We start from the raw sequence: 15,023 nt of genomic DNA, 5'->3' as shown, positions 1-15,023 counted from the left end.
TATTTTTCTGCAGAATGAAAGATAAATTTTGTAATCTCACTGGGAAATGTAATAAAACCTCCCTGGCTGGTCTTTGATATTAATTTTTTTGTCTCTGAGAGCCGCTATCATGGATGTAGACTTTTGTTTGAATATATCATAATGGGGTCACTTTTATTCTAGATTTGCAGATGTACCAGTACAGTATTTTTAGAGAAATCATCCCAGATTGTGTCCACTACAGTTACCTTATGCTTATTCCCAGTGGAGAATCTCTAGTTGTGTTTTGCTTACATTTTGAAATTGAAATTAAAATTGAAACGTATTTCACTCTCTAAGTAATTACAGAAACAGATGCAAACAGTTAGGAAAATAAGTAACTGTAAATTAGGCAATTTCTTCCCAGAATACAACAACCAAATAACACAACATAAATCTTACAACATACCGCATCAAAAGTAATATCAGACAAAAATGTATAATATTCCAACCATACTGTGCTAATGCCGAAATGCCATTTTTATCATACATCTTCATGCGAAAGTGTCACTGTTTCTAGCTAAAGCAGACACAGTTCAGACAGGACTTCCACAGTCTCTGTAAATGAGTGCACATCTTTCCGTCATCTAACATTACATCGTTTCTTCCTTATGGTGAATCTTTTCTTTAATTACCTCTTGATTCATTCATCATAGGGTGTAAAACACAATGGGAGATAAAGGGCAAAGACATCAAGTTCACAATATAAATTGACAACAAAGTGAAATGTATGAGCTGCTGGAGGAGATGGCCCACTGTGGTGGGACTAATAAACCTGCAGGCCAGTTTGGAAGCAGGAGACGCCTCTATCTGCCAATTAAATGAAGAGGAAAGTAATGGATAAACAATTTCATTGGGGCTCAGAAAAGAGGGATGGTGCTGTGAGCCCTGCAGGGTACTACACCGCATCCCCACCATAACCACCACCACCCTTGTGTTGTTAACAGCCTCGAGGAACAAGCAAATTTATTTATTCTCATAATTTCTTTCTAATCTTTCTTTGCCATTGCTGGCAACTCTCTTCAAGAGTTTAGTTCTAATGCAGAACTATGCTAATGTGATCTCTTTTACAGTATTTTTGCTCTTATGCAGATAAGTCTTCTCATCCGTCGCCTCACACCAGCTTTGCCGTTGGTTATTTCTGCCCATTGGCTTGTATTGGAAATGCTGCCATCTCTTTCTGGCCAATTCTGTGCGCACACCAGGTTATGGTTTCAAAAAGAAACATCTTCACCTCATGTGGAGATCCATAAGATTACAATGCATCTGTAACAAGTGAATCAGCAACACCACATGCAGAAGCTGACATATTTTGAGTGCCCCCATGTTCCTTGTCTAAAGCTTTTAAAAGGTATTGATTTGACTAACAGCCCGGAGCCAGTGAGGTGATTTCTTCTCATCATCAGACCAAAGCACTTATCCATATGTCTGTCTGCTCAGTCTCCCTGCCCTGAAGACTATTTTTATTTCTCCAGCTTTTACATAAATTCTATTTGATCTGCAGTACTTTGGCAACACCTGTGGATGCTGCTGCTGTGTTGTGCCCCTTTGGCTCCTTAAAATGGATGCTGACATTCATGCATTTGGCTCAAGGCTGGGCCATTGTGCCCACATCATTAGTGTACAAATCTTGTCTTTCTCTTCTTTTTTTTTCTCTCAAAGCTGAGATGAATTATTGTTACAATTGTGCATTCATTTGTCTTCATGCCTTGATCTCACTTTTATTTGAAAGATAAAAACAGATCACAATCAGCCTCTGCAACTCTGACAACATACTAGTATTTTATTTCCTTTACACGTTCTATAATAAAAATGCCAAACAAAAATAGAATGCGATGATCATTTACTTGTTCTGCAAAGACAAAAACTAGTCTGGCACGTTATATAAAAGAAAATCTGGAATCCGTATCAAAAGGCTTTATAAAATCTCTACTGTTGTGAATTATCAAGTTTTAATTAAAAGTGGGTATATGTGGCTGCGTGAGAGCACTGGCATGGAAATAATAGGTTTTGATGAGGAGGGCTGGCTCACTCCTGCTCTTGGGGACAGAGGGTAGCAGGGAGTGAGACGATGCCAAGCAACAGAATGAGGCAGGATATAAATCAAATCTCTCTGGAGACAATAGGGCTCACGGCACACATACATACACACAGTGTGATTTCTGGGGTCTGGGAGCTTCAGTACGCCAGCCATTTCAGAATTCTGTGGCATAAGAATCATTTGATTTTTTGAGAAATTTGACGGGACAATAGGTATTATCAGTCAGGTTTGCCCTAAATTACAGGGTCAGATAATAGTAGGTGTTGTCTTTTGTCTTTACTGAAAACTGGAACTAAAAGAATCAAACAAAAGACTGCAGTTGCAACTTTTAATTACACATGATGACAGTGTCTCTGTCAATTAAAGCATTGTCCAAATTCAGGGATTGGACATCCCTTCCTCTCTGTCTGCAGCAGCTAGGTGTCTGATTTGGCTGTCTGGTTCAGGAGCCAAGAGGAAGAGTAGGGAAGGACTTCAGGAAATAGTCTACACCTGAGGGGCTTGGGCCTCATTGTATTTAATTGGCTTAATTGTATAAATTTACTCCCTTTGCTTCCCAGCAGGCCTCCGGCTGCTAGTTTAGGGTAAGGTTTTGTTCTATAATTTTATTTTAGCTTCAGTTCAGAATATTTTTTTAAATCTCTCATGTGTGACTCTTTTTGTCTCACAGTCAAACCGGCGGCTCATTCAGGAGGGATACAAGTAGACAAGGATCACCTGAATGCCAGACAATTCTGAAGCCTTCAAAAGGCTGTTTTGTCCTGGGTAAATGAAGGCAGCACATCTTGTCTGCAATTGTTGAAGCCCCTGAAATGCGACAGGCCTTGCTGGCCTCTTGGGATGTAGTCTACGAATGCAGACTTTAAAGAGGCCACCCTTTTGAAAGTGTCTAGATATGCATCCATTTATCCATTTTCTGTCAGCTCGATCGTGGGACCAGTTAAACTGGTCACTACAGGCTAAAATAAAAGCCATGACTCTCCTTCAGTCTGTCTTAGGAAAAAAAAAAAAAAGAACTGGTCCATTAATTAGCCCTTTCTGGATGGTTACATGTGGAAAATGGCATCCAAAATCCCTACAGGAGCCTTACAGGAGAACATCCTGCTGAAGAGCAACGATTCAAGTGCTGCATATTGTGGTTCTATATAAAACAAGTATTGATTGGCTCTGACTTCTTCAACCATAAATTATGAAGACAGGTCTTTTCAATCAGACCTATGGCAGCTTTTCATTTTAAACTACGTCAGTGTAAGCTGTACAAACTGGACTGGTCATCAAACCACCCTGAGCTTAGTATTGAAAACTAAAAACTTGGAGTAACTACGGTCAGGGACTTGCACCTATTATTAATAAACTAATTACAGACTTTTACAGATGGGCACATTTCTCAGTTGCTCACATCAAAAAGTTAACACACCATTTTAGGAAATATGCCTATTCACTTAATGAAGGCTCTGTGTGAAGTCAAGTAGTCCTGCACATGACCCACCATAAAACAGTAACAGGTTTTTACACTTCATTTTCTATACATATTAAACAAACAAGATCTAACATGTTGATTGGTGAGCTTCAGAGGTGCTGGTAGGTCTTTTCTTTTACCTTTGACCAGAGCCGGCCCCCAGTTTCCATTCTTTGTGCTAAGCTAAGCTAAGTGGCTACATGTGGTAGCTTCATATTCACTGTACAGACATGAGAGTGGTATCAATCCTCTCATCTAATTCTCAAAAATAAAGCAAACAATTGTGTTTCTCAAAATTTTGAAGTACTCTTTGAAATTACTACTACTTTCTACTTAGAATGTGCACTAAAAACCTGCAGTTCTTGCAAGATTTTTCGATGCATAAATGCAACTGTTGTTATTATTCGATCCCAGTACTTTGAGCTGATTAACAAATGTTACATTTACACTACAGTCATTCTACTGTATTCAAGCCCATGTGCATGGCCTTCTTCATTGCCAAGGCTTTGGCCTCACCAGGCAGAGCATACAGTATGTGTCCTCAGAGGTTTTAATTTGCCACAATATAAGGAATCCAAAGCCCCTGGATTGGGCCCCTGGATGGAGGGCAGCCCCAAAGGCTGCCGTCCCTGTGGCCGGTGGATCATAGGCCTCTGTATTTTTAGCTCCATAGAGACTTCATAGACAATCGTATCATGGAGGATGGCTGCAGATGAGAAATGGATGATTGTAATTCTCACTCACAATTGCAGCGCTGACAGACAGGGGTCCTCTACAAACCCTTACCCTAAATAAACAGAAAGATACCATCAGGAGATTGTCCCTTGGAAAGCAAGTTTCATGTAATGTCATTTTTCACATTGCCAATGTCACATTTTAATGCAGAATAATCACTATAATAATCAGTGTTGTAAAATGTATACAGTATCTGACCATGCACTTTAGTATGAGAAGTTGTAACCTTCAATATAATTATTAATGTATTATCCCTAAGGAATTTTTTTAACAGGTTCATATTATATAACAAATGCATTTACAAACCAACATGTGTTGACTTCATACATGCTATCCAACAATCATTCATTTCTTGTGTGGCATTCTAATTTGCATTTCATGCATTGCTAAAAAATGCTCAATTATGAATTATATGTATTTGACATATCGTATGTCATGTAATACATAATTTAGAATTGTTACAAAGAGAATAATGTGAGCCCTTGGATCAAAGATGATCTCACCTTTCATTACAAGACCCTGCACTGGTTGTTCTTATAACAATCTCCTTCGTCCTCGCAGGACTCTTGAACCTCAGAGTGTTATAGTTCCGTTACAGTGGAAAGCGTCTTCATAAACCATATGTACGCATGTGCAATCAGCTAAAGCTTTTCATAAATGCTGATGAACTAGAACCACTGAGGCTACATGACTGTATGATTACAACTCTTCAGTGTTATCAGTCATTCATGAATGCTTCACAGGAAGGTTAAAAAAAATCATGTCTTTTTATCTGTTTATCACTTCATTGCAGTGTGTTATAAATCATTTATTCATTGCTTATGTACTGCTAAAAAAGCTAAATGGGGGTGTGTTACCTATTGAGACTATTATAAATACTTTATTCAATATTTTAATGGGTGACTGATACCAGTAAAAAGGTGCTATCTCATCCAGTGCAGCTTCATGCAATGAATATTGTAAATCTTAAATCAGCCAAAAATCAAGTATGTGCTCAACTGTATAGTCTGTTCACAGAACACTGGAGGCTCTCTCACGATTAACAGGACAAGAAGTGTTACAGGCACCTCAACCCTCGACCCTCGAGTGGATGACATCCACTGCTCTCCTAACACAAATGTCGGTGAATTGTTGAGAGCTGTGAGTTGGACCCTCTGACGTGATGGCCTGGAACTGCAGTGTACACAGCATTTAAACATATACTGTAGTTACAAAAGGTATCTGAACCTGCTGCCAGACGTTGTTGTTCATCTGGAGCCCTTTTACCATTTGGGGAAAATATGATATCAGCAACAATTTCAGAGACATTCCTCACTACACTTTCTGAGTAAAATATGACACATTTTAATTGACTTTTTATTCACTGCTTCCAGTAAAGCCAGGGAATTTTGGGAATTCCTCATTATATGAGCAGTTTAACTGAGTTAATAAACCCAAGTGTGTCTCTCCTGGGCTGGCTGTCATTTGTGCTTTAATCAAGAAGGCATTTCTTGTCTCCAGTGTCAGTATACAGATCAGTTCTACTTTGATCTGATTCGCTGACTATTACATCCATATTGCTTCTCTTACATCTATTAAAATTTGCTCATGATTATCTAATTTGTTTTACAATGATGCAGTTAGTGCTGGTTATTAGACTTAAATAATGGCTGTGTATATGATTTCTCCGTCACCCCCTTGCTCCCAGGTCCTGACAGCTGCCTTGTAAACAGTGTAGAAGGGGGAGCCAAATCAGTTGGAACATTTATGACTTGACTAACGCCTGCCATTGACACACAGTGATTGGCAACCACCTGTTATTGGCTAGGCTCTTGTTTGATTTGTACCTCATTCCAAAATCCTTGCCCAACATGCTTGGTGCCTCATGCTTACTAAGCAGAGGGCTGCCTGGGAGGTTAAATAGTTCATTATCTGATTATAGAAGAACATTTGTGGAATCACCAGCAATAATGATATAAGAAAGCAGAAGATTTTCAGTGGCAGAGAATCAGATGTGGCAAATCACACTGAATACTTTTATTAAAGGCATACATTCCCGGTTAAAATATTTGGCAGCCCTTAATTTTAAGCACAGAATATAGAATATCTTCAGAAATAAATCTAAATTAACCTATTTGTATTATCAGAATATTATATAAAACGTCCAAAGTTACTGAACAACAACAACAACAAATCCTTTCATTTAGTGAAATAAAAAATGCTGACATAAAATGTACACTATATACAATTATTGCACCCTTTTTATTAATTAAAATTAGTTCCTCGAGCAAAATAGAAAACTAATAAGGCTCATCTGTGCTTAATTTTCAGTGTTCACATGAACTGAATTAACCAATAAATGATGGTTTTACTGATTAATAAGGGGCTGATTGTTTCCAGTTTCTTTTTCACAATGGCGAAGACAAGAGAACTGTCTGAGAGCATCAGAAAGGCTATCATCAAAAAACATAACAATTCCAAAGGCTACAAGGCAATCTCCAAAGATCCTGAAATCCCTGTTTCAACAGTCCGTTATCAAGAAGTTTCACAGTCATAAAACTGTTCAGACGCTTCCAGGATATGGGGCTAAGAAGAAACTCAATGAGAGAAGTCCGCAAAGGTTGGTGCAGATTGTGGAAAAAACACCATGCAAGAAATCTTCAGGCTGACCTGGATCAATCTGGAGTGGTGGTTTCAGCCTGTACCATATGCCACACACTAAACCAAGTAGGGCTCCATGGGTGAAGGCCAAGGAGGACACCACTATTGAAAGAAAGGCACAAAAGCAAGACTAATGTTTGCAAAGCCACAGTCTTTCTGGGGTATTGTTCTATGGACATAAGTGACCAAATGAAGCCCATAAGGAAAACAACACCCTACCTACAGTAAAACATGGTGGGGATTCTATCATGCTGTGGGGCTGCTTTGCTGCCACTGGTAGCAGAAGCATTGAATGTATCAAAGGAACGATGAATTCCGAAGATTACCAAGGCATTTTAGAGCAAAATGTGTTACCCAGTGTCAGAAAACTAGGTTTGAGGTGAATGTATTGGGTCTTTCAGCAGGACAAAGACCCCAACCACACATCCTTCGCCACAAAAGAATGGTTTAAAATGAACAGACAGACTGTTTTAAACTGGCCAGCAATGAGTCCTGACCTAAATCCCACGGAAATCCTTTTGAGAGAGCGGAAATCTGCCATTGCAAAAAGGACCCCAGCAAACATAAAAGAGCTTGAATGCATAGCAATGGAGGAGTGGCAGGAACTACCAGCAGACGGTGCAAAAAGTTTCTAGATGGCCACAAGAAACATTTAGTGGCTTTCGTTATTGCCAAAGGTTCTGCAACCAAGTATTAGTGAAGGGTGCCAATAATTGTGTCTGGGGTAAGTTTTGTGTATGTATTATTTGACTATTATGCAAGTTTTGTTTTTTATTTTCTTTTGTTCAGTAACCTTGGACATGTAATTAAAAATATTCAGATTATACAAAATTGGTTGCTTTGCATTTATTTCTGAAGATATTCTAAATTCTGTAATTAAAATGCAGGCGTACCAATGACTTCAACCAGGAGTGTAACACAGTGAGCACTCACTTTGGGCACATTAACTAAATGTGTCACATTTTGTTCTGTTCTGCAATATCTGTGTCATGTTCACAGTGTCCAAGATGATGATCAATTATGAAAAATTAAAAGCAGTCCACTACGACATGCCCCTAATTTTGAAAATCTGATTATATGAGTAAAGGGTACCAATAATCGTGTCTGGGGTAAGTTTTGTGTATGTATTATTTGTCTAATATGCAAGTTTTGTTTTTTATTTTCTTTTGTTCAGTAACCTTGGACATGTAATTAAAAAATTCAGATTATACAAAATTGGTTGATTTGCATTTATTTCTGAAGATATTCTAAATTCTGTACTTAAAATTCAGGCGTACCAATAACCAGGACCAGGAGTGTAACACAGTGAGCACTCACTTTGGGCACATTAGCTAAATGTGTCACATTTTGTTCTGTTCTGCAATATCTGTGTCATGTTCACAGTGTCCAAGATGATGATCAATTATGAAAAATTACAAGCAGTCCATGATGACATGCCCCTAATTTTTGAAAAGCTAATTAGGGGATTGTTGTTCTTAAACTGAAACTTTAGGCAAAAAAAATATTTGTCTTCTAATTTTTTTTTTGTATTAAAATGGATGAAAAAGTAGGTCAAAAACATATAATGGGGTTTTGAGAAATATACAATTACATTTGAATAAATAACAATTTTTTCATTTGCATTTTGAATTTGTTTTTTATTCAGTGTGAATTAATGAACGTTTACTGTATTCTACGTGCATGAAAAATGACGTGCTGTCATGAAGATTAATTAATTAACTACTTTATTGTGGTGGCAATCATTTTGGACTCTAATAAAACATGGAGACAATACTTGACTGCAGGTAAGCAGAGGTCAAAATTCGTTTCAAAAAATGTAACAGTAGATATATGTGCTACTTTAACAAGGATAGATTATACAAAATTATACAAAATTATACATCTGAAGATAAGGTGTACAGTATGGGGGGAAAAAACTGTAAATACATTTAAAATTTCTAGAAAAATGAGAGGGAAAGGAATATTCTTTATGTAAATCAGAGCAGTGTTTGCTCTGGATTCAAAGTCTGATGGATGTGCAGCTCTGGTGGATTGCTATGAATCATTCAAGCTGTCACGAAATGCTACTGCATAGTAAAGAAAACCCGGATCTGACATCTTTATCCGCATAACAAGGAAGGGCAGTGACTTCTTACAGACAAAATCTCAACATTTCTTTGATGTAATCCACATGTTTTATTCATGGAGAGCTTACCATGAGATTTGTGGTTTGGCCAAGTGCTGCTTGTTGAGCCATTTAGCACTAATTCCCCCTGAAATATCTGTTATTGTTTGTTCTTAACAATAATACTATATCCTTTAAATCTTCTGGCTAATGGATCTGTCAGACAGAAACAAATGGATTTAAATTAGATTAAACATCTCTCCGCATTGGTTGTCTGAGCTCGTGATTGGACCAGACGAGTTGAGTTATTATGATTAAACTCGGTGTTTATGGACGAATTATTCCAACCTTCCTGAAAATCGATAAAGGACACCTCAAGGACCATTTTTGTGAGAAGTAGCCTGTGTTGCATAATAAGGTTTCTCCAGCTTCTTTCTGGTGATTAATTACCTTCAATACTGGGGTTGAGCTTAGTCATTTAGTTTGTGTAGAGAAGCATAAGCTGCTTTAATGCCTGTCCCAGATTTAAATATGGGTTTTAACGCCTGACAACAATCCCGCCTGAAATTCACACATTTTTTAGACGTGGTATATCATCAATCTTTTTTTTGGACATGTCACACAGTCTGTGGTGTCCATTGCTGAAGGGTTCCTCTTCTCCTGTCACTCGGGGGTTCACAGATGGGAAACACCTCACACACTACATTTGTTCAGACAAAAGTTTATTATTCACCTTTATGACGGCGCTGCTCTGCTTCCTGTATTTTTACAATAATTCCAAATCAGAGGGTTTAGTGTATGGCAATCAAAAACTATGTTGGTTGTAGGTTGCTTAAACCACAAAATGTATGCATGTAAAAGTTGGTCGAGGCCATGAGGTCCCAGTAATTTTGACATAGATATTCCATCATCTATTTTTGCAAGATGAAATACCCAAATCATGGCTGACCTGCTTGAAGCCTGTTTAAGAGTGCATGAGCATGAAAATTAGCAGCTTTCTTACGATGGAGTTTCAAAACAACAAATAAAATCGTATTTGGTACTTTGGCCCCATATTGCTGAAAATATGGGATAGTTTTAATGTTTCCATATTTTTGCCATTCTATCTATCTATTTTGATTGATAATTGTATTTTACAAGTGTTACTAGGGGAAGTTTTAAATGATTAAATCTGATCAAATTTGGCGTACAGGATACTGCAGAATATTGATTGGCTTATTTGTATTTTGTGGTTTATTTCGTTGCTATACTGCTTATCCTTTGAGGGTTGCAGGGGGCCGGAGCCAATCCCAGCTGATACTGGGCGAGGGGCGGGTTACACCCTGGACGTGTCGCCATTCAATCACATTATTTTATATATTTTTATACTTTGGTAAAGGATCAGTGAAGTCGTCCTCAAGACAGCAATGTTCTTAAATGTCCCTGATACTTAGGAATGAACAGGTAGTTTATATGTACATGGCAACCATGGTATCCAACCAGGTAAAACAGTGACCTGTCATCTTTCACATACTCGGCGTAAACGGACAGGCAGGGTAAATGGCAACATTTAGGCTCTTTATAGCACGACAGAACAAGCTGGAAGAACACAGCAGCGTTAGTCCAGGAGGTAGCTCTATGTGTGTGTGTGTGTGTGTGTGTGTGTGAGAGTGTATACATATATATATTGCATTAAATATTAAATTTAAAAAAATGATTTGAATTGCATAAATACATAAATGATTTGCTTTTACTTCAAATTTATATTTTTCCTTCCTCTGACACTAAAACTTTTTTTTTCCTTTTGCAGGTGAGTTTTGACACCAACTGGGATCAGTCTAATCACTGGATTGAGTTTAGGTGTAGGACTAATCTTGATATTGTTAAAAATGCTGATGTATTTGCATACACCCTGTTGGAAGTTAGGAATTTGTAGATCAGCGCTTACGTGGGATCAGGGTGGGATGAGAGCAGGAAAAAATTTACATGTGGGCACTTTGTACTATACAATCTCATGTGCAGATTCAGCACTTACAACCTATGCGCTTGATGCTCAGGGTTTTTTCACTCTGCTTAGTGAGATTTACAGTAATGACAGAAACAAATAGACAAATCACAACTGATCTTGCAAGTCCTGCCTGGTGGATAGATACCATGCAGACTGTCCACACTTGCAAACATGGCACTCTAAAAACACAGTACCTTCTTACTCAAACATGAGCTCAGCTGTTGTGCTATAATGTTCCTAGTCAGCTATTAATTGTTCCGTGCTATATAAGAATGTATATACAGTCCACCTGAACTCCTCTCTACCTCTTTATCTACACCCTGTCATTAAGAAGCAACAGCAGGCAGCTTATTTATATTCAAGAAACCAACAGAGTAACTGGAATTGTATAATTTGCCTAATCAATTTGACAGCTCAGTGTTGCAGATATTGGTATTGGACTTATATTTTAATTGTTTGTTGACATTGGCTTTATTTCCTCATAATCTGGGGTCCTTTACCGTTTGTGTAAAAAAAACAGGATTTTTTTCCTGGCTTTATTAAAACCCAATATGATTTTGAAGTGGTAACCCATCCCTTTGCTACAACCTGAGTTTACATATTTGATGAAGGTGACAAAATGCAGAAATAACTATGACTCATCATTATTAAACCAGAAAGGGAGTATGTATTGTTTTATATGTGGGCTTCGTATGAACAAATATATATTCTTTTTGTTTGCCAAAGTGTCATCGACAAACAAAGAAATGTACAGTGTACAAATGTGTTGCCCTACAGAGTGACATTACTTACTATACAGTATGTCCGCGGTCAACTGGAGCCCAGAGAGGTCTAACTCCCTGTTACACCTTTTATGATAAAGTATATGAAAAAAAAAAAAAAAATCAAATAACTATAGACAATCTGGACTGTAGATAGGGTTGTTCTGTTTCCAGGTGAGAGATAAACACTATGATTGTGCATTCAGACACAATGAGCACATGAGAATGACAATCCCTTTAACTGGTTAATTGGAGTGATGAGGATGAGGATTGAGGATGAATGGATGACTGTTTTTTGTTTCTGAGTAAAAAGGATAAAGACATGAAGTTTAAATGAATCGATACATTATTAAGTTCAATACTCGTTGTTAACTTCAATTCATGGCTTTATTAACTGAAGCATTAAACATGATTCACCATAGCCATATCAGCAAACTAGAAACAAAATGATGAAGGTTTTAGGATAATTTCAAACACATGAGAAGACACAAGGGCTAATCATTTATACAAGTGTATCAAAGGACAAAGGATCATGCAGGGTGACTTTCCCTCCAACTCTATGCAACATTAACAGAGATCATAAAAAGATAAAAAGACCCACATGGAGGTTAGAGGTGTTGTGCTGCATAGAAAGTGATCAGCTTTATAATGTATAATGTTAAGTAGAGTTTTTTTTTTTTTGCTCTTAAACTTGGCCTGAAGTCTCTAGGAACACAAAAGAGCATTAGGGTTAAATGTAGGACGATTAACTGAAAAAAAACAAAAAACAAAAACAAAGTTATAACATAACTGGCGGAGAGAAAGGGAACTTCAAAATAAAAGCTCTTAAACTGCGGACCTGATTAGGGAATTGGGAACAGGTGCACAGGTGGGTGTGGGTGTCAGGTGATGCCCAAAGGCGGGAAATAGTGAGGAAAACCGTGGGGCAGAGACAAATAGCAGGGTCTGAAATGAAACAATGACTGGCAGACTGACGGAAGGGAAACCTTCTAAGAATTTGAAGAACCGGTTGCAGTCACGGCTCACATTCTTCTTAATGTGGCCCGTAAATTCACAACACGATCCAGCTGTATATTGAGGGCATTCAGCGAGGCTCCAGGAAGATTTGGATTAGTTCCATTTCACTGATATTTAATTCATTTGATCCTCTGAACGGAATAACAACAAGAGAATTAAATCAGATGTCAAATTCTGCACCATGCGATGTAACTCAAAAGTCTTCTCCGGAGGTGTGTCTCTAAATCTCAATCTTGTCAAATGAAAGCGCATGGCCCAAATCTGGCTATAAAGGGCTGGACCTGAAGGTATTTGGGAATCCCTGCGTGTGGCTAAAACGCTCCATTGCAACTTTGGGTGGCGCCAGAGCGCAAGAAAAGATAGGTGGTGGGTGAAAAAAAAAAAAACCAACCCCAGCACAGCGCATGGGTTAATCTGCCTGGGGAATCACTCTGTGGCTTCGGCCGTGTGAATTTCTTCAGCGGGTGGCTGGACTTGCCACCTTGTCGGGAACGGTGAGCAGGGCTACACCGCCGAGGACTGCGCCGACCTCTCCCAGTTTTTTATTTTTTCCTCCATCGGAAAAACGTCAGCGTGGTCTTGTGCAGGGTCGCCCGCGCTAGCGACACAAACACGGGCAACTTTCTCCGGCCGGCTGCGCAGGAGAAAGTCCGCCGCACGCAGAAACTGGCGGCGGCGAGATTAGAGACGGAGCCTCTGAGCGCCCGGGAGGCTCCGACCCCTGTCGCTTTGAAGATTAGAGGGTTGACGACGTCCGAAGGGACACTAAGCACGGGATTAGGTATTGTTCAGGCCAACCTACTTCTCATCACTCCAACATCTCGTCCTCCGAATATTTGCGCAGTGACCTTTGGTGCACTTGGAATACGGGGTGCGCCCGTGAGGTAAGAGAATCGTTTTTGCTACTGTTGAGTCCTCTTAAGGCTGTCGCCATCAATTATACATGTGAAGTTGTCAGACAGCTAAATCCACTCTGAGCATTCAGCCGTCGGTATTTAGAAAACGACATCCTCCCGGAGCCTGTTACGCGCGGGTGCCATCGCTTTACTTTTTGAATAATGTCGCTATGTATTTGACAGGCACGGTGTTGGCGGGGAGTTATCCCTGATGTGTGTGTCTTACGGCTTTATCAAGGGACCGCGCGCGGTATTTCGCCCGCTTAACACGTCAGCCTACCGGAGCGCTCTGGAGATCCAACCGCTCCGTGCGCATGAAGGCATTATGCAATTAGCAGGATGGGTAGCCCACCCACTCCGGGATCAATACTTTAGTTTTAGTTAGTGCATGTGTTTGGTATCGGGGTCAAAGATGCTATTAAATGACTCGACCTACTCTGGTCGGGCCATCGCAGATGATATTTGTGTCAGCTCTCTCCCCTCGGAGTGCCACTATTTTTAAGGGAGACGTGATTTGGATCGTCTAGGACGGTACCATCATCTTTAGCTCTCTCCCCACGCCAGGAGCAAAAGGACACATCTTTTTTTGCCATAAGATATATAACATGGAGTTGCTTCAAATCAGACCGACTATTATATTTTGGATCAAGGAAATTAATGAAACACTGAAGACCATCACGTTTGTTCTGTTTTTAAAAAAAGAAAAGAGAATATCATTATAGTCACTGTTAAAGACTGACTCTGCATCAGCTTTAAATAATGCGCAATATGTTCAAAAAATCAAAATAGGTAAATCCTTAGAAAATACTTTTAAAAATAGCCCCGAGCTGATGATCTAAGAGTGAACATGCATTCACTCCTGTCCCAGCCCAGTGCACAGAAATCTCACTTTATTGCACAGCATAGTAATGCACTGTCTCCTGCCTTGAACTGTATATCCATCTATACAATGGCAAGCAACTGAAGACCAGTGCATGTGCGCACAAGCCATTGTGATTTGTTTAGTCTAGTATTGAGTGGCAAGACAACCCCCTCTGCAACAATGTAGCTCTGTATTCTGAGGGACGGTGCTCAGATCAGTGCAGTTTGATTTACACTGCTAGCACACTTTTGTTAAATTAAAGTTTTTAGATCTCCCTGAAGACTATACCACACACTTACTGTGTGGACCCAACACACATCTTAATTTGACTGTGTGGATGTAGGTTGTTGCAGACTGGTAGGTATTCATTGAATTCAATCAGTGAGATTTAAATATATTGATACCCTATCCAGGAGTATGAGCATAGTGTTGCTTACAGTGAACATCAAGAAAGGGCAAACAATGCTGTAATCCTGCTCTTGAAGGATGTGTTTAAAATATTT

At 39.1% G+C, this 15,023-nt stretch overlaps 1 protein-coding gene across 6 annotated transcripts in view; it reads left to right on the top strand.

Moving 5' to 3' along the window:
• The first annotated feature begins 12,675 nt into the window (after positions 1–12,675).
• The window catches only part of LOC120796251 (protocadherin-15-like), a 202,379-nt gene continuing 200,031 nt past the window's right edge, over positions 12,676–15,023 (top strand). For 5 of the 6 annotated variants that reach the window (XM_040138837.1, XM_040138838.1, XM_040138836.1 and 2 more), the window contains exon 1: positions 12,676–13,646. The gene's annotated coding sequence lies outside the window, so the exon portion shown is untranslated. The remainder of the gene's footprint in view (positions 13,647–15,023) is intronic. The other variant, XM_040138831.1, reaches the window with a different exon arrangement.

Source organism: Xiphias gladius, chromosome 11 (genome assembly GCF_016859285.1).
Source record: "Xiphias gladius isolate SHS-SW01 ecotype Sanya breed wild chromosome 11, ASM1685928v1, whole genome shotgun sequence".
In the NCBI taxonomy this organism is placed as follows: Eukaryota; Metazoa; Chordata; class Actinopteri; order Istiophoriformes; family Xiphiidae; genus Xiphias; species Xiphias gladius.
The sequence above is the reverse complement of the archived record's forward strand: the minus strand, read 5'-3'. Positions and strand labels throughout refer to the sequence as shown.